This window comes from Triticum dicoccoides, chromosome 2A, assembly GCF_002162155.2.
Source record: "Triticum dicoccoides isolate Atlit2015 ecotype Zavitan chromosome 2A, WEW_v2.0, whole genome shotgun sequence".
Lineage (NCBI taxonomy): Eukaryota > Viridiplantae > Streptophyta > Magnoliopsida > Poales > Poaceae > Triticum > Triticum dicoccoides.
This window is the reverse complement of record NC_041382.1, coordinates 20,091,681-20,116,786: the sequence shown is the minus strand read 5'-3', so window position 1 is coordinate 20,116,786 and position 25,106 is coordinate 20,091,681. Positions and strand designations below refer to the sequence as shown.

The 25,106-nt window shown below is 45.2% G+C and overlaps 1 pseudogene; it reads right to left on the bottom strand.

Annotated features, from left to right (window-relative positions):
- Nucleotides 1–10,779: 10,779 nt before the first annotated feature.
- Nucleotides 10,780–22,461, bottom strand: LOC119357455 (annotated as a pseudogene).
- Nucleotides 22,462–25,106: the final 2,645 nt, after the last annotated feature.

Here is a 25,106-nt window from a genome sequence, read left to right as displayed (position 1 = left end):
CTAGATCCTCCACCGGGCAAAAGCTTGGGTGCCGGATTTTGATCCTATTGAAGCGGCTCAGGGCTATCCCAGCTTGAAGGAAGACGGGTCAGAGTTTAGTGAAGTGGATCTGCGAGCAATAAACCGGGAGGTGCGTCCGCTAGCTTGTCAATTGGCTGAAGAAGCAGACTTGTCTTATTATCAAGCCCAATATGACAATCAAAACAAGCGAGTAGCTGCACCAATTCATGAAGCGGAAAATCTTATCCCTCCAATCTGTAAGCATACTTACGCTCCCGATATTGAACCGTCGTTGCTGATCCATGATGAAGCTGTCTTTCGAGCATTAATGGGAATCGACTGGACAACTGTTGATTTCCAGCCGCAGGGTAGAGAAACTGAAGTTGAAGCAGCGCGGGATGACCCACAACCATCAGGCCAGGCTGGTGACCAAGCTTGAACCGGAAGCCGGTTTAAACTGCTTCTCCTTTGAAAAAAAACAATGATCTTGTTTTGGGCACCGTGTTGCCTTGTAATAGGCTAGCTGATACTCTTGATATTAATATGCCTTCGTGCATAACCACTGCAACTTGTGCTTCCTTTGGGTGATGAACTTTACAAAGTATTTTCTGCAACATAAAAAATCTTAAAGTGCCACCGCGGTTGTACCGTCAGGAGGAGTATGATGTCTGCATATAAAATCAAAATATCTGAAATTTAAGCATATGATCAAATCTTTGAGATACATAATACCTGCCATCGTTGGGCATGAAGTTGGCTTAGCCAATCTTGAAGCGAAGGTTTCATAAACCCACACTGTTGGAGGAGATAGCAGCTCCTGTATATATATAATGCCGGTTTACCATGTAAATCGTGTCGGGTTATAACAAAACACCGTGTTACTCCGTAATAAGATGTTAATCAAAAAATCAAATCGAGCAAATAGTCTCCGGATTAAAAATGGACCGTGTTCCGTCAATTGACACTGTGAACCGGTTTAAAATTTTGTCGGTTTAAAAAACGCAACAAAAAGAAAGAAATATCTATCAAAGAAAATTGTGAAGCAAAGGCAATGATAAAACCGTTTGCAAAAAAGAGGCTTATTTGAGCCGATCAGATGGCGTTACCATGGTCGGACACGACCAAGCTCCCGATAGGTGTAGCTATGGTTCAAGTCAGCCAGGTCCCCAAATGAAACCGTGGCATTTATGCCGATCAAGAGGCATGGCAATGGTTCGGGTTCGACCAAGCCCCAAGTGATTCTGTGGCCTTAGGCCGATCAAGAGGTGTGACTGGTTCAGACGTGACCAAGTCCCCAAGTGATCTGGTGGCTCTCGCCTATCAAGAGGTCTTGCGTTGGTTCGGACATGACCAAGCCGCCAAGTGATCTGGTGGCTCTCGCCTATCAAGAGGTGTTGCGTTGGTTCGGACACGACCAAGCCCCCAAGTGATATAACATGATGCTTTTGAAAAGCTAACTCAAGGGGTAAACCGGAAGCCGCTTTAGAACAACTCCGTGTAACCACACATGATGTAAAAGAACAGATACCCCGCTTTAGCTGAGGTTCCGGTTTATTATATTTAATCATAATATATACATTGTCGTAATATGTACATAAGTAGAGCCAATGGCTCAGGTATAGTACGGCCGAAGATGAGCTATGTTCCACGGCCTGTTGGTCTCTTCCTCTGATGTACGTGAGTCTTTATGCTCTTGAATATCGATCAGATAGTATGACCCGTTGTGCAGATTCTTGCTGACCACGAAAGGTCCCTCCCAAGGTGGGGATAGCTTATGCATATCAGTATGGTCTTGGATAAGCCAAAGCACCAAATCTCCTTCCTGAAAGGCTCTGGTTCTGACTCGGCGACTGTGATAACGACGAATAACATGTTGGTAAATCGCCGAGCGGGCGGCTGCTATGTCACGTTCTTCATCCAACAGGTCCAAAGCGTCTTGCCGTGCTGTCTCGTTGTCCGCTTCAACATAAGCCACCACACGAGGTGAGTCATGACGGATATCACTTGGGAGAACCGCCTCCGCTCCGTAGACCATGAAGAACGGCGTGTATCCTATTGATCTGTTGGGTGTAGTATTGATGCTCCATAACATAGATGGTAACTCTTCTACCCAACAACACGGCGTTCTCTGCAAAGGAACCATAAGCCGGGGCTTGATGCCTCTCAAGATCTCTTGATTAGCCCTTTCTGCTTGACCATTGGACTATGGGTGTGCCACTGATGAAACGTCAAGCCGGATGTGCTCCCGTTCGCAGAACTCCTTCATGGCACCCTTGGACAAATTGGTACCATTATCCGTGATGATACTGTGTGGAAAGCCAAACCGGAAAATCACTTTTTTTGATGAACTGAACCATTGTGGCCGCATCACACTTGCTAACAGGTTCTGCTTCCACCCACTTTGTAAACTTGTCAACCGCCACCAGGAGGTGGGTCTTCTTAGCTTTGGACCTTTTGAAAGGCCCAACCATATCCAGCCCCCAAGTCGCAAACGGCCAAGTAATTGGAATCATTCTTAATTCTTGAGCCGGCACATGAGCTCGTCTTGAAAACTTTTGGCAACCGTCACATCGTCTGACCAGATCCTCCGCATTAGCATGAGCAGTTAACCAATAGAAGCCATGGCGAAACGCTTTAGCTACCAAAGATTTTGAACCAGCGTGGTGACCACAATCTCCTTTGTGGATCTCACACAAAATTTCACAGCCTTCTTCAGGAGACACACAACGTTGAAACGCCCCTGATACACTGCAATGATGCAACTCGCCATTGACAATAGTCATGGACTTGGACCGCCGGATTATCTGTCGGGCCAGAGTCTCATCCTCTGGTAACTTGCCCTGGTTCATGTACGCCAGGTAAGGAAGCGTCCAATCCGGAATGACATGAAGAGCTGCCACCAATTGAGCCTCCGGATCAGGAATAGCCAAATCCGCTTCACCAGGGAGCTTGACCAACGGGTTGTGCAGCACATCCAGGAAAACATTGGGCGGGACCGGTTTGCACTGAGAGCCCAGCCGGCTTAAAGCGTCTGCCGCTTCATTCTTCCGTCGGTCCACGTGGTCTACCTGATAGCCTTTAAAGTGGGCTGCAACAATATCCACCTCACGACGATACACTACCATGAGTGGGTCCTTGGAATCCCAGGTGCCAGATACTTGTTGAGCCACGAGGTCCGAGTCACCGAAGCACTTAACTCGACTTAGATTCATCTCCTTAGCCATCCGGAGACCATGGAGCAAGGCTTCATACTCAGCTGCATTGTTAGTACAAGGGAACATTAAGCGGAGAACGTAACAAAACTTATCACCTCATGGGGAAGTTAATACGACTCCAGCCCCCGAGCTTTCCAATTGCCTGGATCCATCAAAATGGATGGTCCAATATGTGTGATCCGGCTTTTCTTCAGGTGCTTGCAGTTCCGTCCAATCATTGATGAAATCAACAAGTGCTTGAGACTTAATCGCCGTCCGAGGCACATACTTCAATCCGTGCGGCCCAAGCTCTATAGCCCACTTGGCAATCCGGCCAGTCGCTTCCCGGTTCTGGATGATATCCCCCAAAGGAGCAGAACTGACCACCATAATTGGGTGCCCTTGGAAGTATTGCTTAAGCTTCCGGCTTGCCATAAAAATTCCGTACACCAGCTTCTGCCAATGCGGATACCTTTGCTTGGACTCAATGAGTACCTCGCTGATATAATAGACCGGACGTTGAACCGGATGCTCCTTACCTGCCTCCTTTCGCTCCACCACAATAGCCATGCTGACCGCACGAGCATTAGCAGCAACATATAGCAGTAACGGCTCCTTGTCAATGGGAGCGGCTAGCACAGGCGGATTAACCAATTGCCGCTTTAAGTCCTCAAATGCTTCATCAGCAGCGGAACTCCAGACGAATTGATCCGTCTTCTTCAACATCTGATACAAAGGGATTGCCTTCTCACCAAGGCGGCTGATAAACCGGCTTAACGCGGCAATCCGGCCTGCCAGGCGTTGAACATCATTAATACACTTCGGTTTAGCCAGGGAGGTGATGGCTGTGATCTTCTCCGGATTAGCCTCAATTCCCCTGTTGGACACCAGAAAACCTAATAACTTGCCTGCCGGTACACCAAAGACACACTTGGCCGAATTAAGCATCATTTTGTACGTCCTCAGGTTATCAAAGGTTTCCTTCAAGTCGTCAACCAAAGTCTCCTTCTCCCTGGACTTAACCACGATATCATCCACGTAAGCATGTACATTACGGCCAATTTGCTTGTGAAGACAATTTTGTACACACCGTTGATAAGTTGCCTGGGCACTCTTGAGCCCAAAGGGCATAGACACATAGCAGAAGGCTCCAAAGGGAGTTATGAATACCGGCTTCTCCTAGTCCTTAACTGCCATTTTGATCTGATGATAGCCAGAATATGCATCCAAAAAACTTAAACGCTCGCAACCCACCGTAGCATCAATAATTTGATCAATACGGGGGAGGGCAAAAGGATCTACTGGACAAGCCTTATTAAGATCTGTATAATCCACACACATGCGCCAGGTGCCGTTTTTCTTAAGGACCAGCACCGGATTGGCAAGCCACTCAGGGTGAAAAACTTCAACAATAAAGCCAGCTGCTAAGAGCCTGGCTACCTCTTCTCCAATCGCCTTGCGTCTTTCTTCGTTAAACCGACGGAGGAACTGTTTCACCGGTTTGTATTTAGGATCCACATTAAGGGTGTGCTCAGCGAGTTGCCTCCGTACACCTGGCATGTCAGAGGGCTTCCATGCAAAAATGTCCTGATTCTCACGGATGAACTCGATGAGCGCGCTTTCCTATTTTGGATCCAAGTTGGCACTGATGCTGAACTGCTTGGACGAATCGCCATGTACGAAGCCAATAAGCTTAGTTTCTGCTGCCGATTTGAACTTCAGGGCTGAATCATGCTCCGTAGTTGGCTTCTTTAATGGAGTCATGTCCGCCAGATCAACATTGTCTTTATAATACTTCAGCTCCTCAGTGGCACAAACCGACTCTGCGTAGGCCGCATCTCCTTTCTCGCATTCCAAAGCGATTTTACGGCTTCCGTGAACCGTTATTATCCCCTTGTGACCCGACATCTTGAGCTGTAAATACAAAAAACAGGGCTGTGCCATAAACTTGGCGTAGGCCGGTCGCCCAAACAGGGCGTGATATGGACTTTGGATTTTCACTACTTCAAACGTCAATGTTTTCGACCTGGAATCATGATCATCTCCAAAGGCCACTTCCAGAGCTATCTTACCAACAGGATATGCTGACTTGCCAGGTACCACACCGTGGAACACCGTATTAGATAGTTTGAGATTTTTATCTGTTAGTACCATACGACGGAAGGTCTCATAGTACAAGATATTAATGCTGCTCCCTCCATCCATGAGCACTTTGGTGAACTTGTAACCTCCCACCTGAGGCGCCACCACCAGAGCCAACTGACCCGGATTATCAACCTGGGGAGGGTGATCCTCTCTGCTCCATATGATTGGCTGTTCAGACCAGCGTAGATAACGGGGCACGGCCAGTTCAACAGAGTTGACTACCCGCCTCTGAACCTTCCGGTCTCGCTTGTCCAAGCTAGTGGTGAAGACATGGTACTGCCCACTATTCAACTGCTTTGGGTTGCTCTGGTAACCTGACTGTTGCTGCTGCTGGTTGTAACCACCCTGGTTGTTCTGATTATTTTGATTGTTATGTCTGCCCGGATTACCATTAAATCCTGAACCGGAATTTCCTCCACCGTAACCCGGCCCGGATCCTGAGCCACCGCCGGAGCCATGATCATACTGGAAAGCATTAGAATTCTTGAACTCCTGCATAATGAAGCAATCCTTCCACAGGAGGTTTGCTGGCACCTCCTTCGTCCCATGTCTTGGACAGGACTGGCTCAGTAGATAATTTAGGCGGTCTGGGTTAGGGTTGGGTGCCCCACTGCGATTTGGCGGTTTACCCTTGCATCGCTGGCCCTTGTCCTGCGCGTTGGTATTAGCCACAAAGTCCATGTTACCATCCGCTTTACGCTTGCCTCCACCACCATTGCCTGCCAAGTGATGCTGCTGACCTTTGGAGTTGTTGTTCCTCCAGTGTTCGCATGGCCAGATCGATGGATCTCACTCTCGTCTGCTAGGAGGGGCAGCACCGCGGCGGCGAGGAAGTGACCGAGGACAAGGCCCGGGGCGGCAAAGCCAACCTGAGTAAGGTGCTGCCGGCCACCTTCCAAAAAATCACAGGTTAGATTTATAATCGATGCAAGTTTCTTTCAGTAAGCCATGCCCTCAGTTTATCTCATTTTGCGGTTATTCGAGCGCCTATTTAATGTTGTTCAGTATATATAAAATTTCAAAGCTGAGCTCCTCTCGTCACACATATCCTACTGGGATCTTGCCTATTGGATAATCATTCCCACCATTTGAGCACCCAAGCCATCAACTTGTAGAGAAAAAATTCCATTCCAGCAACAAAGGTTCATTTCTAAACAACTGGTATGCTTGCAAGTTCTAATTTCCTTCAAATAATTATTTTTCAATGCTATCCATTCCTTTGTTTCGTCCTAAGTTTGACATGGTGATGCCATTGTTGTTTGTTTGTGAAGGTACAATAAGTTCAAGAATAAATACGTTGATGAGCCTAAGAAGTTCAGAATCAGTTTCAGTGAGGTGCAGCTTCCTCTCATATTCTCTTGTTGTGGCAACTTTATAACTGTTTATTGAAGAAAAGTAGTTTACAACTAAAGGAGTGTACAAAGTCTGTCAAGTTTAACTATTATGTTTTACTACAATGATTGCTCTTTAATTTCCAGCTACTAGAATCTTAAAAGTGAGGTTGCTTTCCAACTACAATTGTATAATTTAGAAGTGATTATCATGTTTGAGAAGGGTGATCAATCCGTTTTGGTGTACATGATAGTATGATCCTTTTTAATGGATTTCTTATATGGCGTCACGTCTTCTTTCACTCGGTTTTCTGTTGAGTTATCGAGTGTGTAGTGTACTCATGGTGTCCTGCACTTTATGTAAGACTGTAAAGATAGGATTCATAGTGTTTTTGGAAAGGTTGGCTGGTCTTTGTGGTCCCTAAGAAACGTGTTTGAACGTTGATCAATCGGGCGATAGTGGAGAAGGAAAAAACGAAAGCACTGCTGTAGTCAAACACTCGAGCTGGAGATGCGTGTGATGCATTATACGGGGGAGGTGACGTTTTTATAGGTTGGTTTGGTAGGATTCAAATGACATTTGTATGACAGACTCCTTTGACTTAATTAACTTTCACCTTAAGTTTATCTACATTAAACCATCAAAGTATATAAAAAATAAATGTATTGTTATCATGTATATCTTGAAATCCACATAATAAGAACATGATATTAATTGGATGTTATGCACTAGACATTGCAGCACAATGATTGGATCCTTGATGAAGATACAAAGGCACTACGTTTTCTTCAGGTATTGCACATTTATATGGAGCCAGTTTGTTGTATTTGGATATCTCATCATGTCCATATTTCATTGTTGTAAATTCTCCCTTGTTCTACAATGTACTATGCATGTCCTGTCTGTTGGCAATGCGCTGGCCTCCATATGCTTGCCATCCATTCTTCATCATCTCCAAGCAGTTGTGTGGCAGAGTGACATTCTTATTTTATGTAAGCTCTTAATTTGTATAGAATTGAAATCACCTGATTTGCATTAGCATTTAAAAGAGACAAAGATAACATACTACCTATGTGGGAAAAAGGTTGGTATCTTGGTATTAGCTTTAGATGTGATCATTGATGCTTATTGGCTGTAGTTGCGGTTTCAGAAGTTCTCTTGCTACTTCTGAAACCACAACTACAGCCAATAAGCATCAGTGATCACATCTGTAGTTCTGCTGCCAGTTGAAGCTAATTCTCTTGATCTTCATCGAAATTAGCCAATACATGATTTCTTTTAGCTGGCAGCAGAACGGTTTTCTATCATTATCATCTGAAGCTAATGCACTCTTGCCATGCTTTATTAGAATATGTTTCTGTCATTACACTCTGAAACTAATGGACTTATTCCTTAATCATGTTCTTGTTTTATAATGCAATACCTTCCATTTTTAATGACTTGCTGCTATCTTTTCACAGGACCAGGCGACGAAGACGACAGGAGGGGCCAGGCGCCGTCATCGGCGTTCAGATGGATCTTAAATTGGCGGCCGCCGGGTGAAGGCGAGGTAGGCACGTCCTACAGCCACATGCCTGCTCGTGGTGAAGACTCCCTGTAGTCTGAGGTGGCACCATTGTCAAGAGGAGAAGCACAGGTCACCCACCAAGCTCGTGTGAAACGACGTGGCCTCTTCACCACCAACCTCCATATCAACGGCGGTTGCTCGAACTCGACATGGGCGGAGTCCGCGGTGGCCTACTCGAGGCTTTCAGCCGGAGATCCACGGCTCGCTCGCGCTATCGCTACCCTCTGCCTCTCCCTCACGCAGCAGCCTTCTTGACGATATGGTCTTCCTCCTCTCCCCATCCCTTAATTTCTAGGGTTTTGAACTTGGCTCAGTAGCTGATTCACGGGCTTATGTAAAACGACCTTGTGGTTGGATGCAGGGTGCTCCTTTCTCCAGCACCTCCCACCGTAGGTTGTACATCCCCATGTGAGGTCCCCCTTCTTATCTATATGTCTACTTTATTTTAATTCAGTAGCATATTTGTGTGATATCTTGGTCCGGAAACGGACATTCTTTATTACTATTTTGTTTTTACATTTCCATTGTTCTGTTGTCTGTTAGACACCCTTAAACTACCAAAAAAGACGAATTACTTCACACTTTCAGTACTCTTGAGTTCCCGCCAGTCTGATTCCTTACCGGAATGACCACTAGATAATCTATTGGTAAGAGATGAATAGTCTGATCATTTACTATGTGAAAAAGGGGCAAGATCAGGACGTGCAGAGCATATACATGATATAATAGTTCACTCTTTTACCTCTTAGATAAACCTTTATTTAAGCTTTGGAGGTAACATGTGTGTACATGCATAGTGGCACACTCACACACTTTCTGATTCTGTGCATGAATTATACCTTCAAACAATGAAAGAAACATTGCAGTACTTCATTTCAAATATTGTGAGGGCTGAGACATTTGATTCTGCTATTTGAAGTGAATGATGAAATTCTTCTGCAGAAGTTATATGGTTATCGGTTTATACTCTTATTCTCCAGACTTCAGGAGGTTCTGGGAAGAATTATGCTCTTCTATCTCTGAAAAGGTATCTTGACACTTCTTATGTCGATAAATTTCCTGGTTAAAACAGTATCTTGTGCAGGAACCTAACTTGAACCATCATTCTCTTTTTCGACTTAAGTACCTTATATCAGTACCTTTATTTAGCCTCTTCTCACTCTTAACTGCTTGAACAGATGTAGAAGGACTTGATTTTTCAAAGTTACTAGGCTTGTATTTTTCTTCTTTCTCAGCCCTATCTTTTCTTAGGAGGTCTGGATTGACTCGTGCCCTGTGCTGTCGAGAGACCGTGGGCTTCCCTCATATTATACATCTTTCGCTCTCGACAAGGTAGATATGATTGACATATCCTGATTTTCATTAATTCCTTGTTCCCTACACTTATAATTTAGCTTTATCACAAGGTATTTTTGAATCTTTTATCTTGAATTGGCATTGATTTAGGATGAATGACATGTGCGGCTACACTTCATTTAATAGGCTGCTCTCTTTTTTGTGATGGATTTTGACCTCTACATTCATTATGACTAAACCCATCTTTCTCTCACTGTTTTTTTTTATTTGTGATTTGTGTTGTCAACGAGGCGTTTGATGAAAAACCAAGCAACACGCATGTGAGATGTGAGATTGACTATTTAATTTGCTGTTGTTATTGACAAGTGCTCCAAATTGTATGAAAATCTCTTCTATTGCTGTAGTAAATAGAAAGCAGATGCTCCTTGCATAGTTTCCAATTCTCTTTTTGTAAATTTAGACTAAGCTATGTCGTGGCACTGTGTGTCCCTTGGGCCGTTATCAAGGTAGATATGTAGAAATATATGGCTAATTATGGCACATGCAGATTTGTTTGGTTAGATAAATGTGGAATGAAATATTTCTTTTCTCTTTGTTGAAAGTAAAAAACAATTCACTCCAGTTCACCAGCTCACAAAATTTTGATAGCTAAAAAGTTTGGTCTGATCAAATATGTTTTCTTTTTTTGAACAATCACCGGGGGGAGAGGGTGACCACCTGAATATATTACTCAAAGAATGCCCAAGGGCGAGTTACATCATAGATTACAGCGAGAGGAGAGGTACAGGTGCCAAGACACGGCAGCCTCCTACTTATAGGGTGATTAAATATGTTGTGATGAAACAATCTTCGAGTATTGTGGTTATTAGTCTCAATTACTCTTATATGTTCTTTCTTATATGTTTGCACCAGATTCAAGCACCAGTTCTATGGAATTGGAATGAAAAACACTCGCGTCTAAGCACTTGCGATCCTCATAATAGCAAGTTTGTAATAAATTTTGGAACTCCTCTGAAGGCTAAAGTTAGTAAAGATAGCATATTCACCTATATTGAAATAATTGTACATAAGTGCCATCAAGAATTAGGGCAGGTCGTAAAGCAAGATAGATGTGCACCAGACCGTCTTAAGAGACGCGCCCAGGGCGCGTCCCAGCCACTAGTTCACACACACGCGTACGTGCTAGACATGGACTGACAATATGATTCACCGAACTGCACAAACCCAGGTACTTCAAGTTGAATTTTCTGTATACTACTAGTAAGCTGTATTACACGTAATCCTGAGAAGCTCGTCTAGGTACTCGGCACCCAGGTCCACCAGCTCCACGATGAACCGTTTCTTCTTTTTTACCCTGGCTGTCGCCGCATCGTTCATATTTTGAATCAGAATGATCGAATCCCTTGATCGATGGTTACAAGCCCCCTTTTATATGTCCCGAAGAGACACGACGATCCCTCGAGGAGGCGTCGATTCCAGGAGATCGAAGGGAGGCGTCGGTTGCGGGACAAACCGCAACGACGGTTGGGCAAGGGGAGATTTTCCCCTAATTACAGAATTATTTTTAACACTCCCCCTAATCTACGCTTGACCATGTAGATCATCTTCACGATTGTCCGGGAAGCTCTATCATCTCAAAAGATTCTCCTTCAAAAAGTTCTTCATAAAATCTTTGATGAGATCCTGAAAACATATACTCACAAAGAAAGATAGCATAATGTGATGTCATTAAAATGAGGATATCTCAAGAAGAGACTCCCCCTGACACCTGCAAGTCCCTAAGTCTTTGCATACCAATTCCATGAACACATTTCTAGAATGTAGAATTTGGTAGAGACTTGGTAAATAAATCAGCAAGGTTGTCACATGATTTGACTTGCAGAATGCTTATTTCCCTGCTTTTCTGAAGATTATGGGGGGAAAACCATTTAGGAGAAATATGCTTGGTGATATTACTCTTGATGTATCATGTTTGCATCTGCGCAACACAGGCCGCATTATCTTCATAGATAATGGTAGGTGATTTTATCGAACCCATTCCACATGACTATTGTATGTGGTTTATCATTCTGCGAAGCCACACACATTCGCATGTTGCTTCAAATAATGAAATTATTTCAGAATGATTGATAGATGTTGCCACCAGAGTCTGTTTCGAAGACTTCCATGATATAGCAGTGCCACCATGTAGGAACACGAAGCCGTTCTGAGATCTGGCATTATGGGGATCACACAAATAGCCGGTATTTGCATATCCAATCACATCAGAGTCCTGATTTTTATGGAACTGGAAAAATAGGCCAAGATCCTTTGTGCCTTGGAGATATCGAAAGATATTATTCACTCCAGACCAATGACGTTTGGTGGGAGCTGCGCTATGTCTAGCAAGTAGATTCACTGCAAATGCAATATCAGGTCTTGTGCAATTTGCAAGATACATAAGCGCTCCGACAGCACTAAGGTATGGAACTTCAGGTCCCAACACCTCTTCTCCATCATCCCTTGGTCTAAACGGATCTTTCTCTACGTCTAGAGATCGAACCACCATGGGAGTTTTAGATGGATAGGATTTGTCCATATTGAATTTCTCCAATATTTTCTGGATATAGGCAGATTGGTGTACCATGATTCCTGAGGGAAGATGCTCAAGTTGAACACCTAAGCAAAATTTGGTTTTACCCAAATCCTTCATCTCAAATTCCATCTTTAGGTGATTGTGTGCTTCATCAATGTCTGATGTGCTGCCGATGATGTTGAGATCATCAACATACACAGAAATGATGCAAAATCCTGTAGAGGACTTCTTGATGAAAACACATGGGCAATCAGCACTATTGGAGTAACCTTTCTGAAGAAGGAACTCACTGAGTCGGTTGTACCACATCCGTCCCGACTGCCTTAAGCCATATAATGACTTATTCAGCTTTACATAATACATGTTGCGTTTAGCATTTTTATTCGGGACAGAGATTCCATTAGGAACCTTCATATATATATGTCCGAATCTAGTGACCCATAAAGATATGCGGTCACGACGTCCATCAACTACATAGATAGACGATTTTGCACTGCCAAAGATATAAGATATCGGAAAGTGGTTGCACTCATTACTGGAGAATATGTTTCAGTGAAATCAATGCCGGGTTTCTGCGTGAAACCTTGTGCTACGAGCCTTGCTTTATATCTCACCACCTCATTGTTCTCATTCCGTTTCCGGAGAAAAACCCATTTGAATCCCACAGGGAAAACACTGGGAGGTGTAGGTATTGCTTCAGTGAATACCTTTCTTTTGTTAAGCGAGGCAATTTCTGCTTGGATTGCATCCTTCCATTTAGGCCAGTCGGAGCGCTTTTGGCACTCAGCGATAGACCTTGGATCATGATCAGCGAGAAGGGTATCTACAATCTTTTCAGCAAAATAATTCTCCAGAATCAACATAGTTGATGGAAATTTCCTGCACCCCTAGTGACTCTTCGTGATTTCCCAATACGATTGAGTCTGGGTGTTCCGATGTCCCAGTCAGTTTGTGCATACTGGAACTGGGTTGTGGAGGTTGCCCTTCCACTGGGTGTATACTACCCATCAGGTGTTTGTCAATGTTGAGTTGACCTGCATTTACTGACTCCGAGGTTTTTCTCCTCGATTTCCTTTGCTGCTTGCTAGAAGCATGCTCACGGTCAGAGGCCGTACTACTCCCCCTCTTTTTAGGAATAGGGAGTTGAGTGGTTTTTATTGGTACCTCCACTCTTTCTAGCGCGTTTCTGGCCGGGTTTAAGGATTTTGTAACACCTTTCAAATCAGTAAATGAATCTGGCAGATTATTTGCAAGATGTTGCAAATTAATGATCTTCCGAACTTGAAGTTCGGTCTCATGGGTACGTGGATCAGAGGATGAAATGGAATGAGCATTCCAATCAATTTCCGGGCATTCTTTATGGTACTTGAAATCTCCCCCTAATGCCGGAAAATGTTCCTCATTAAATATGTAATCAGCGTGACGGGCTGTGAACAGATCCCCAGTCAGGGGTTCCAGGTACTTAATAATCGACGGCGATTTGTACCCCACATAGATCCCCAACTTCCTGTGTGGGCCCATAGATGTCCGTTGTGGTGGTGAGATCGGGATGTATGCAGCACATCCGAACTTACGCAAATGGGAAATGCTTGGAGGATTTCCATGTACCAATTCCAGAGGGGAAGAACTGTGATATGCAGTTGGTCTCAATTGTATCAAGTCAGCAGCGTGTAAAACAGCGTGACCCCAACAAGAGGTTGGCAAGTTGCAATTCGTCAACAAAGGTCTTGCAATGAGTTTGATCCTCTTAATCAATGCTTCAGCCAAACCATTTTGTGTATGGACATATGGAACAGAGTGCTGAACTTTAATCCCCAAAGCCATGCAATAATCATTGAAAGCATGTGAGGAGAATTCTGCAGCATTGTCCATTCGAATTGACTTAATTCGACTTTCAGGATAATGGGCTTGCAACTTAATGACTTACCTCATTATCTTGGCAAATGCATGGTTTCGTGTGGATAGAAGACACACATGTGACCATCGTGTAGATGCATCAATCAGAACCATGAAATACCGAAAAGGTCCAAATAATGGTTGAATGGGACCACAAATGTCTCCTTGAATACGTTCAAGGAACTGAAGTGGTTCAGCTTGTATTTTGAGGTGTGAGGGCCTCAAAATTAGCTTTCCCGTGGCACAAGATGTGCACACAAAATCAGAGGATTGAGGAAATTTTCACTCAAGCAAATTATGACCAATGGAATTGCTAGTAATTTTTATCATCATCCCTATTCCAGGATGGCCTAGGCGATCATGCCAGGTTTGGAATGCGTTGACATTCTGAAAAATTACTTTGTATGCAACATGTTCCACGAGTTTGATGTACGTATAGTACAAACCAGACGATAGATAAGGAATTTTCTCATGTACCTTTTTGCCATATCCGTCATCTTTAGTAAAGAGTAGATACTCCTCTTTGTTGTCTTCATGGGTTTCAATATCAAAACCATTTTTACGGATATCTCGATAACTGATCAGGGTACGTGCAGAATCGGGATACAGTAAAGCATCCTCAATTGTCACATATGTACCACTTGGGAGGGTGAGTATGGAACGTCCAATACCAACAATCACAGTATCGCGTCCAGCGATAGTTAGAATATCTCCATTTGTCTTTTTCAGAGTTTGGAAATATTTCATCTCCCTCAGTATGGAGTTTGTGGCACCACTGTCCACAAGGCATAATTCCTCTTCCATCGGATTGTCCCCGTAGAAAACTATATAAAACAAAGAATTTTCAATAAGAAAACCTCATCGTAATATATAGAATACAATCTTTATTATATCAAATGTGCTGATACAATATAAAGACAACAATAAACTTATGTTCTTATTACAATCATCACAAATGGACTTAATTAAGTAGATCACTAAGGAGATTGAGGGACTAGTCGAAGTCGCCAAACACGTTGTTTGCAGTGTACTCAACCAACGTGTTCTCCATTTCAGCAGTAGCCTCAGGCAGATAAGGAACCACAGCGTTGTTCGGTCCAGGAGGAACATCGTGCGAACCACCAGCTCCTTTTGCGCTATCCGGATGAAGGTTGAAGTTGGCTTCAAACCTTTTCCCTTGAGGTGCTTTGCGTCCCTGAGATTGCTGGTACAGCATAACCAGATGCTTGGGCATTGTGCACTTTTCAGTAGAATGCGTGGAGCATCCACACTTGTTGCAAAGCTTAGATTTATCAAACCTGGGCTTTGAAGTGCCTTTTCCCTTGCCTGGGTATCTAGATCTCCTATTCCCATTGCGCTTTCGTTTATGCTCGAAATTGGATTGTTTACCCCGAGGGGTACCATTAAACTTATGTCTATTTGCAACATTCAGATGGACTTCAGGTAAAGGTTGTGCCCCAACTGGGCGCTGAGAGCCATTCTTAGCGAGTAGCTCATCATGCTTTTCAGCCTGAAGTAACATGTGAATAAGCTCGGAATAGACAGTGTAGTTACGAGCACGGTATTGCTGTTGGAGGATCCTATCTGAAGGGAGCATAGTAGACAAAGTTTTCTCTATCTTCTCCCCCTCAGTAGGTTCCTTCTCACAAAAACGCAATTTGGAACATATCTTATGAACAGCATGATTGTACTCACCGATGGACTTGAAATCCTGAAGACGGAGATGAGTCCAATCATGGAGTGCTTCTGGCAGGACTACTGCCTTTTGCTGTTCATACCTCGTTTTGAGGGCCAGAAACAGAGTACTAGGAGATTCCTCCTGTAAATACTCAGACTTGAGATCTGGATGAATATGGTGCCTTATGATGAATAAGGCAGCATAGTTCTATTGTTCTGTTAGCGGCGTGGCCCCATTCGGGAGAGGAGTCTCCGGGGGTTGTATTGCACGCGCTATCCCACGGGACGCAAGACTGATCTTGATATCCATAGCCCATGTAGGGTAATTGTGGCCATTGAGGGCAAGCTCCTCAAACTCTTTGGCAGTCATCTTCGCCTACATGGGAGAACCAGAGATAATTAATTTACGGGTGGTAAATTAAAAACCATCATGGTTATGTAATAAGAATGCAAAAATTTGATACTCAAGTGTAAACTTGAAAAAATCTCAACCTCAATTGTGTGAACATAACACTTTGAAGATCACTTAGATCTCACAGTAATAGGCTACATCGCCATTACCTTGTGTATGCTACAATTCAGATATAAGGAATACACGTTGGAGGTAATCGCATATCGAGAATGACAAAGCGTAGACCTCACAGTAAGAGGGGATAATCTACAAATGAGCAGTAGATCCCAACTCGTTACCTTGTGATTCCAAATATAATGAGGGAGAAATATTCAAAAATTTGCAAGTTTGGTGTGCGAGAGAAGATGATCTCAATCACTAAAACATGTTCAAGAGAACTTGATATGTGGTAAACACATGGAACATGTCATACTTCCCAGATGAAATCCGGTACACTAGTGCAGAACCGGGCAATAGCACCGGTTCGTAAGGCCCTTTAGTGTCGGTTCCATAACCGGCACTAAAGTGTGGGCACTAAAGCCCCCCCCCCCCTTTAGTACCGGTTCAGCACGAACCGGTGCTAAAGGGAAACCACGTGGCATGAGCCAGCTCCGGGGGCCGGGAGCCCTTTAGTACCGGTTGGTAACACCAACCGGTACTAAATGTTTGTGGGTTTTTGTTTTATTTTGTATTTTTCAATTAAATTTGTGTTATCAATTTAATTTAGGATTGTTTTACGTTATAATGAGTTGTAGTCGTCGTCATCATCATCATCGTATATTAATAAATAAATAAACTCTAGCTAGCTAAAACTCATCGTAGTCGTCTAATTACCACTATTTAATCATCATAGTCATTACCGCTAGCTATCTAATCATCACCAACACTGGCTAGCTTAAAGAGGAAACATTCACTTTGTAACAGAAGCAAAGATATCATCGAGTTCAACATAATCATCACCAACATCGAAGTTCAGGACACGAACATGAGACACTAATTAAGAGCATGAACTAGTGCTGCTCCCTCTCAGGTAGAATAGCATAGAACATGTATAGCTCTCCTGATTCATCATACTGGAGCATGCAGATGAATCTGTCTCCTAATCTTGGGTTGCACTTCTCCTTGCTGCCCTCTAGTACTTCTCTGCGATCGTTAACAATTTTGCTTCAATCTTTCACTATTAAGCATTCTTCGCTTTTAGAAATCCTGAATGCACTCATGTGCAATGTAGGATATCTTGGCCGTAAGCTAACCATTGACATGTCACCTTTAGTCTCGATCCACTGAGGCACAACCGTCATCGGAAGTCCCTGTTGAAGAACATTGTATAGTAATTAATATAATAAGCAATGAAAGTTTAGCTTCAAAAATAATGTATACAAAAGATGCACTAATTAAGGACAAATAGTTAAAATCTTACCATCTTTCGATTATAGATGTGACCGTAGTTCAATACGATCACCATTGGTCACACGTTTTGAGTACTAACATTTCTAAGTTCAGGAAAAAAAATTGTCTTGGCAGTATTAAGATCCTCAAGCCATGAAATATAATGACTTATCTCCTCGCAGTTTAGTTGAGCCCCGGGGCAGTAGTAGGTCCTGTCTACCAAGTGTCGGACATGTTTGCTTGAACCGAAATAAGCTGACAATACAAATTAGTTGTCAACTATTTTTGAATAAACTGTATCAAAGACATAAACATATGCATGCATGGTTGAGAAAAACTCACATAATGGTAGAACTGGAGGCGTTTGCACATCCCAGATGTCTATATTACCTTCAATATCATCTTCCGGACGAATATCAAAGGTGACAACCATACCAGGCTCAAATGCAGAAGCCTTGCATAGTGCTTGCCAAGTTTTGCATTCAAAATGGGTGTATGTGTCTCCATTATATAATTTGATGTTGAAAGTATACCCATGCTCCGTCTTCAAGTAAACTCTCTTTACCTCCATATCATCTATAGCACTAAAACCTATCTTATTCAAGACAAAAATTCTTGCATGGCAGGGGATGCGCTAGTAGAATAGTGAAAATTTAAAATTATAAGTTGAAGCAAATGAAGCATAAGTTTTGCATTCAAATAATAATTGACAAAGTGACTTACTGTGTCAACTTCGAATGTCTCATCCAGCTTGATGCTGAAGCGCCTACCATCAACAAGGAAATTTCTGTCGCACAGGCCGCACTGGTCTTCATAGTGTTCGCACATAATGAAATCTTTTTCGTCGTCAGATGAAATTTCCTATGTTCATATAGGTGAAACATTAAACACCTATTATAAATTAGTTGTCAACTATTTTTGAATAAACTGTATCAAATCTCAGATACCTAAATTTTCTTACTAAAAATAAACTAATTATATTAATTATTGAACTAGTTCAAATCTCATATACCTAAATAAACTAGTTCGACAATTTTCTTACTAAAAATAAACTAGTTATATTAATTATTGAACTAGTTCAAATCTCATATACCTAAATAAACTAGTTCGATAATTTTCTTACTAAAAATAAACTAGTTATATTAATTATTCAACTAGTTCAAATCTCTAGTTCGACAATTTTCTATCTATCTAACATTCGACATTAATCAAACATTCGATCATCTAATTAACTTTTCTAAAAAACAGAAAATAAATAAAAAAATGTGTGTGTATGTGTGTGTGTAGTGTGTACGTATATATGTGTGTGTATGTGTGTATGTGTGCGGCCCCGTACGCCGCCGCCCCGTACGTACGAGCGGGGGCGCCGGCGTACGGGGCGGGGGCGGCGGCGTACGTACGGGCGGGGGCGCCGCCGTACGGGCCGGGTGCGACGACGACGGACGGCGGCGCGGCGGGTATATGCGAGAGCGAGAGACGTACGGGACCGCGGCGGGACAACGACGGACGACGGCGCGCGGCGTTCGGGGCAGCGGCGCGAGACGGCGACGACGACGGGCGGCGGCGGGGACAGTGACGACGACGACGGGCGACGAGAGGCGAGGACGGGTTCGAGCGGCGCGCGAGAGGTTGGAGACGAAAGAAGTGTGGAGATCTAACTGAATTTTTGTAAGTGTTGTATATACAGGAGAGGCCTTTAGTACCGGTTGGAGCCACCAACCGGTACTAAAGGCCAACTTTGGCCAAGCCAAGAGGCGGAAAGAGCAGGCCTTTAGTACCGGTTGGTGGCTCCAACCGGTACTAAAGGGTGGTCTTTAGTACCGGTTGGAGCCACCAACCGGTACTAAAGGCCTCGCGCTGCTACCCCAAAGTTTAGTCCCACCTCGCCGGGCGAAGGGCAGCCGCACTGGTTTATAAATTCAGCCGCGGCTACCTTTTCGATCTCCTCTATATAGTAGGCTTGTGGGCCTAAACTCTGCGCGCTGCCCTGTGAGTCTGTTGGGCCTTTAAGGCCTGTAATTGCACGCCTGTGGCCTAGCAGGCCCACAGGCCAGCGCCCCAATTTTTTTTTATAGTTTTTTTCTTTTCTGCTTTATTTTCTTCTATTTATTTCCGCGTAGTTTTTGTATAGTTTTTACTTTTCTGTTCTATTTATTTTCTTCTATTTATTTGTGAGTAGTTTTATTCATCTAGTTTGCCAAAATTCAACATTTTCAGAGTTCATTTTGTAGTGATTTTCAATTTCACGGTCATTTTGTGAACGATTGAAAAATAGCAAATATAATTTTTTTTCTTTTCTGCTTTATTTTTTCTTCTATTTATTTCTGAGTAGTTTTTTCTTTTCTGCTATATTTATTTTCTTCTATTTATTTCTGAGTAGTTTTTTTATATAGTTTTTTTCTTTTCAGCTATAGTTTTTTTTCTTTTCAGCTATTTTTTCTTTTCTGCTATTTTTTCTTTTCTGCAAAACTTGATGGTCAAAGTCTGGAGTTATAACCAAAGTTTAAAAAAAAAGAAATGCCGACGTGCAATTAGTTTTTGCCATAACAGAAGAAGTCCGGAGTTGTAATAAATTATTAAAAATAAAAAAGAGGTGCAATGCTCGTTAATTTGCTTCAAGCCTTTCGGAATAGTGTAAACTGCACTGCGCGTAGCTCCGTGCAATCTACCATATTCCTGAAGGCTTGAAGCGAAGCAACTTGAGCATTGAGCCTCTTCTTCATCGTCTCTACACCCAGGGCTTATAAACCGCTCCTAGTCCCTCTCTCTTGGCGAGGTGGGAATAAAAACAGCTTGCCATAACCTCATTAGTACCAGTTCGTGGTATGAACCGGCACTAAATGGTGATGGTGGGGCCATAGCCTGACCGCAGGCTGACACAGCCTCTTTAGTACCGGTTCGTGGCATGAACCGGTACTAAAGGTTCGCCACGAACCGATGCTATTGTATACATTAGTGTCGGCTGAAATTCAAACCGGCACTATTGTGCTTCACGTTTGACCCTTTTTCTACTAGTGGTACTTTATTTATATTAGCAATCCATTACATAATATAAACACACTAATAATTACAGAAGTCCTAGTCAGATGTAATCTAGAACAGGACTAGAATGTAAGTAGCAGTCAAACTAGGTACTAAACAGTGCTAAACATAGTCTAAAACTGCACTAATACAATAATTAGTACTAATGATCAGTGAAACAGAGACGAAAAAAAATTCGTAGCCACCACGAGGACCCGTATGCGCCTGGGCCTAGGCTTGCACGGCCTTTGGCCAGCCCATCCGCCGCCGCACCGCATAAAGCAGAGGGGGAGAGCGGTTACGGATATGGGTCGGATACTCCGACCCCCCGCACCACTGCTCGATCCCCACCTCTGGTCACAGCGCCGCCGCGGGGAGGAGTGGCCGCCGCCGCATCCCTTCTTCTCCATTGGTTACTGGCGCAGCCCCGCCGAGCTCTCCTTGTCCGAAGAAGAAGCAACGACGACGGGGTCCAAGCGGACTCCTGGAGGCGCGGCGCTGGCGAGGCCGAGGCTCGCCGAAGCCCACGAGCCGGCGCGGCAGGCGGGACTGCGGTCGAGGGCTGCGACGGCGCGCCCGAATAGGTGGCCGAAGCGCTGCTCAGTGCGGCTGCTCGAGCCCCCGGCCGTCTCCTGTTGAGGCGTGGCGGTGGCGGCACCGTCCTCCATGCCTGCTCCAAGGCGGACGACTCCGGAGGCACCGGTCGGCGCGAAGACGAAGGCGAGCGCCTCCTCCTCATTCACGACGGCGCGCATCGGCACGGGGCAGTATCCGGGCGGGCCGGCGGCCTCGGCGGCGGGCGTTGGCGTCGACGGCGCGAGCCACGCGGCCGGCGGAGGAGGTGGTGGAGGCAGAGATCCAGGGGGCGGTGCAGGCGCGGCTGCAGCCCTGTGCACCATGGAAGCGCTCGGGCCGGCCACTAGCCAGGGGTCGAACCCCATGGACGCCTGGCCACGGTCGCACGGAGCACCATCGTGGGCGCGTCCAGGGGCGAGGGGAGCACCGCGGGGGACGCGTCCAGCGGCACGGTGGCGGCCAGGAGCATCACGTCCAGCGGCGCGGTGGCGGCCAGGAGCGCCACGTCCAGCGGCGCTGCGGCCGAATCGACGGATGGCTTGCGTCCGGCGACGGAAACGGCGGTGGCCACCAACTCCATGGCGGCGAAGGGCAATGAGGCGGTAGCGGCGACCGTCCTCACGGATCAGACGGAGGAAGAAGGAGACGAGGCCTGTCATCTCACCGGCGACGAGTGCTTCCTCTCTTTTCTTTTCTCTATTGCCTTTTGCTCTCGCTGTCTGTTCTACGCGTATTTTGAATCAGAATGATCAAATCCCTTGATCGATGGCTACAAGCCCCCTTTTATATGTCCCGAAGAGACACGACGATCCCTCAAGGAGGCGTCGGTTCCAGGAGATCGAAGGGAGGCGTCGGTTGCGGGACAAACCGCAACGACGGTTGGGAAGGGGAGATTTTCTCCTAATTACAGAATTATTTTTAACAGTTCAATATATCGGCTTTGTTTCGCCTCCGTCTACAGGAGTGGCGCCGTTTGAGCGCCAGGACGGGCGAGCCTGCCATGCCCGAGCCCGTGCCGGTGGCGCCGAGCGCACGGAGCGAGTCCTGAACGCGCTCACAGAGGGAAGTTGAGCGCGGTGGCCGCACCCCGCGAGGAGAGCGCCGCCTGGTCGTAGGCCATCGCGGCGGCCTCGGCGCTGTGAACCGTGCCCAGCCAGACCCGCGCGCCGCCCCGCGTCGAGTCCCGGATCTCTGCCGCGAACCGCCCCCACGGTCGCGCGCGCAAGCCGATGTACGACGGCGCCGAGGCTGCTGGCTTCTCCCTTTCTGCGTCAAGCATCTCGCCGCTGCTCAAGCTAGAGTCGAATGGAAATGAGTCGAAAGATGATGTGGTGGAGGAGGAGGAGGAGCAGGAGGGAGTAGCGACGCCCATGGCACTGTGGTGATTGTGCTGCTGCTCCATGCGTGTGGTGTGTTGGCCCGGCCGGCAGAACTGGTGGTGTGGTGTCACAGTCGGAGCTTCCTGTGGGATTTATAGTACCGGCAAGCAGACGGGGCGCTGACTTTCGTCCACACTGTCGATCGCAGAACCCATGTAGGATGGCGCCACCGCTATAATAATCACAAGTTGGGCTAGCTAAACGACGGGGAACGAGATACGACGGGAGGTCGGGGTCGAAGAGCAACCTTCGGAGATTTTTTTTAGGGCAATACTAAGCTTTATTGATGATAATTTACATGGAGTCAGATACAAATCGGATTGTAGGGGAACCTTCGGAGATGGCTCGGGAATGACGTGTGTGCTGGAATTTAGTCTATTTTGGGCAGCCCAATAACTATTTCAGAAATTTCTAATAAATTTTAAAAGCTCACTTAGCCCATTTGTGCAAGGCAAGGGATACTACTAAAGTTTAGTCCCACATTGCTAGTTTAGTGGGAGTTGGACCTCCTTATAAGGGAGGTTCTTTCCCCACTTGTTTGAGCATGAGAATAAGAGGGATATCTAAATTTTTGCCACGCACTACGGGTATACGAAAGGTCACACGGAAGTTGAAAAGATTTTTGCGAAAAGATGTTCGCTTCGCCTCCGTCTCTTCGTTTCGCCTTCCGTCGCTGCCTTCTCGCCTCCTTCTCTTGCGACTATAAAAGGGAGGTCGCTCCTTCCAGAGAGACGCACCAGAACTTCTCCTTCCTCTCGTCATCGGTTCCATCTCTGAGCTGCTGCTGTCTTCCTCATCCCGACTTGCGGCGTGCACCGCACGTCGGGACAGTAGGCCTCCGAAACCGCACCTCTTTGAGTCTTGTATGGGAGAAGGGTGATAAGGTGTTTGGGGAGCACTCTGCGCGACTACTGACTGACTCCTTCGTCACGGACGCCCCGGACTCCGACGACTTCTTCCCCGACGTCGACAAACTCCTCGACGACATGGCTGGCGAGGACACCGACCCCAAGTCCAGTGCTACTGCTGCTGTTGTCCTGTATGTGTTCCTTTTCTGTTAGATGTCCTGCCTCAGTTTCTCATACTAGTACTTGCTCTAGATATGTTAGGTTCTACTTCATATATGTAACTAGTTCTACTGTCTGCTATAGATATGCTAGGCTACGGTTCATATATGCAGAAGCTATTTACCTTTACTCTGTCAGAAAGCATGATTTATTTGATCTCTATTATATTAGTCATACTTTATCTAGTATTTCTGTTAATAAAATCATTTGGTATATTGCTCATATTTCCAACAGTGTGCAGCTAGCTACAGGCAGCAGCCGCCTACGCCACTACTTTTCTCCCTGATGTACGTACGCACGCCGCGCCCGTCCATATAGAGTGCAGTCATAGACTCACAGGTAGCCAAAACTATCCTGAACCAGAAGAGATTATGATATCTCATAGGTTCATTCGGACAGTGCTACCCAACGGTGACACACGCCATCTCCGAACTACTGTTTTCAGTTCAGGTGGCTCCATCATTATGCCGTTAGTGCTAGCTAGCTAGCTCATGATTATTCTAGAGTCAACCATTAGCATATAATAACATCCGGTTTAGTTTTTTTTGCGGGAATTCCGGTTTAGTTAAGCCCTAGTGTGTACACGCAACACATAAAACAAGATCAAGGATCAGCTGGTGTATATCCAGTGAACGTTCTTTTAGTTGCGCAATTTATGACATTCTGTTTAATTTCTCTACTGGCGAGTTTGAACCATTTGCTAGGATGCCGTGGTCGCTCATTGGGCAGATAGGACATGTATCTTGGTGTTATATTTTCCTTTTCTTAGTATGTGCTGAAACATATTGACTGCACTTTCCTCTCAGACTTTTTGAGCAACGGGTTGTAGCATTAATTTAATATGATACCAGAGCCAAGAGGTCATAAATAAGTCTAGACGTAAGGGGGAATGTTGAACTATATTGCCTGTCTTTTTCCATTAATTCGGATTTTTGGAGTAACTGACTGAGGCATGAATTCAATAGTATGTACCTTTAATTTTGCTCCTTCTAACCAAAATGAAAGCACTGCTACTGGCTCAAATCTGATCATATCACACCAAATTTTATGAACTTGTGCCAAAATACAACGAATAGATGATGTTAGCTGGGCCGCACTGCTTCCCGCATCATGTCTAATATATTGGCTTATATATCCTACCATACTGAATTGGAAGGCATCTATATGTGTAAAAACAGAATTCTTGCACTAGTAGAAAACAGGGCTATGGTCCAGGCCGGCTCAGCCCATTAGTCCCGGTTCAGTCTAGAACCAGGACCAATGTGGGCATTGGTCCCGGTTCATGAGCTCAGGGGGCCGGCCGAGCCACGTGGGCCATTGGTCCCGGTTCGTCTGAATCTTTTGGTCCCGGTTGGTGGGACGAACCGGGACCAATGGGCCTCGCTCCTGGCCCACCACCATTGGTCCCGGTTGGTGGCTTGAACCGTGACCAAAGGCTTCCCTTTAGTCCCGGTTCATGTCATCAACCGGGATCAATGAGGTGCCTATATATACCCCCTCGCGCAAGAGCAGAGCACAGTGCTCTGTTTTTTCTGGCCGAGGGGGAGAGGGCTTTGTGGTGCTCTAGCTCACCTCCTATGCACATGAGGTGTTCGATGGAA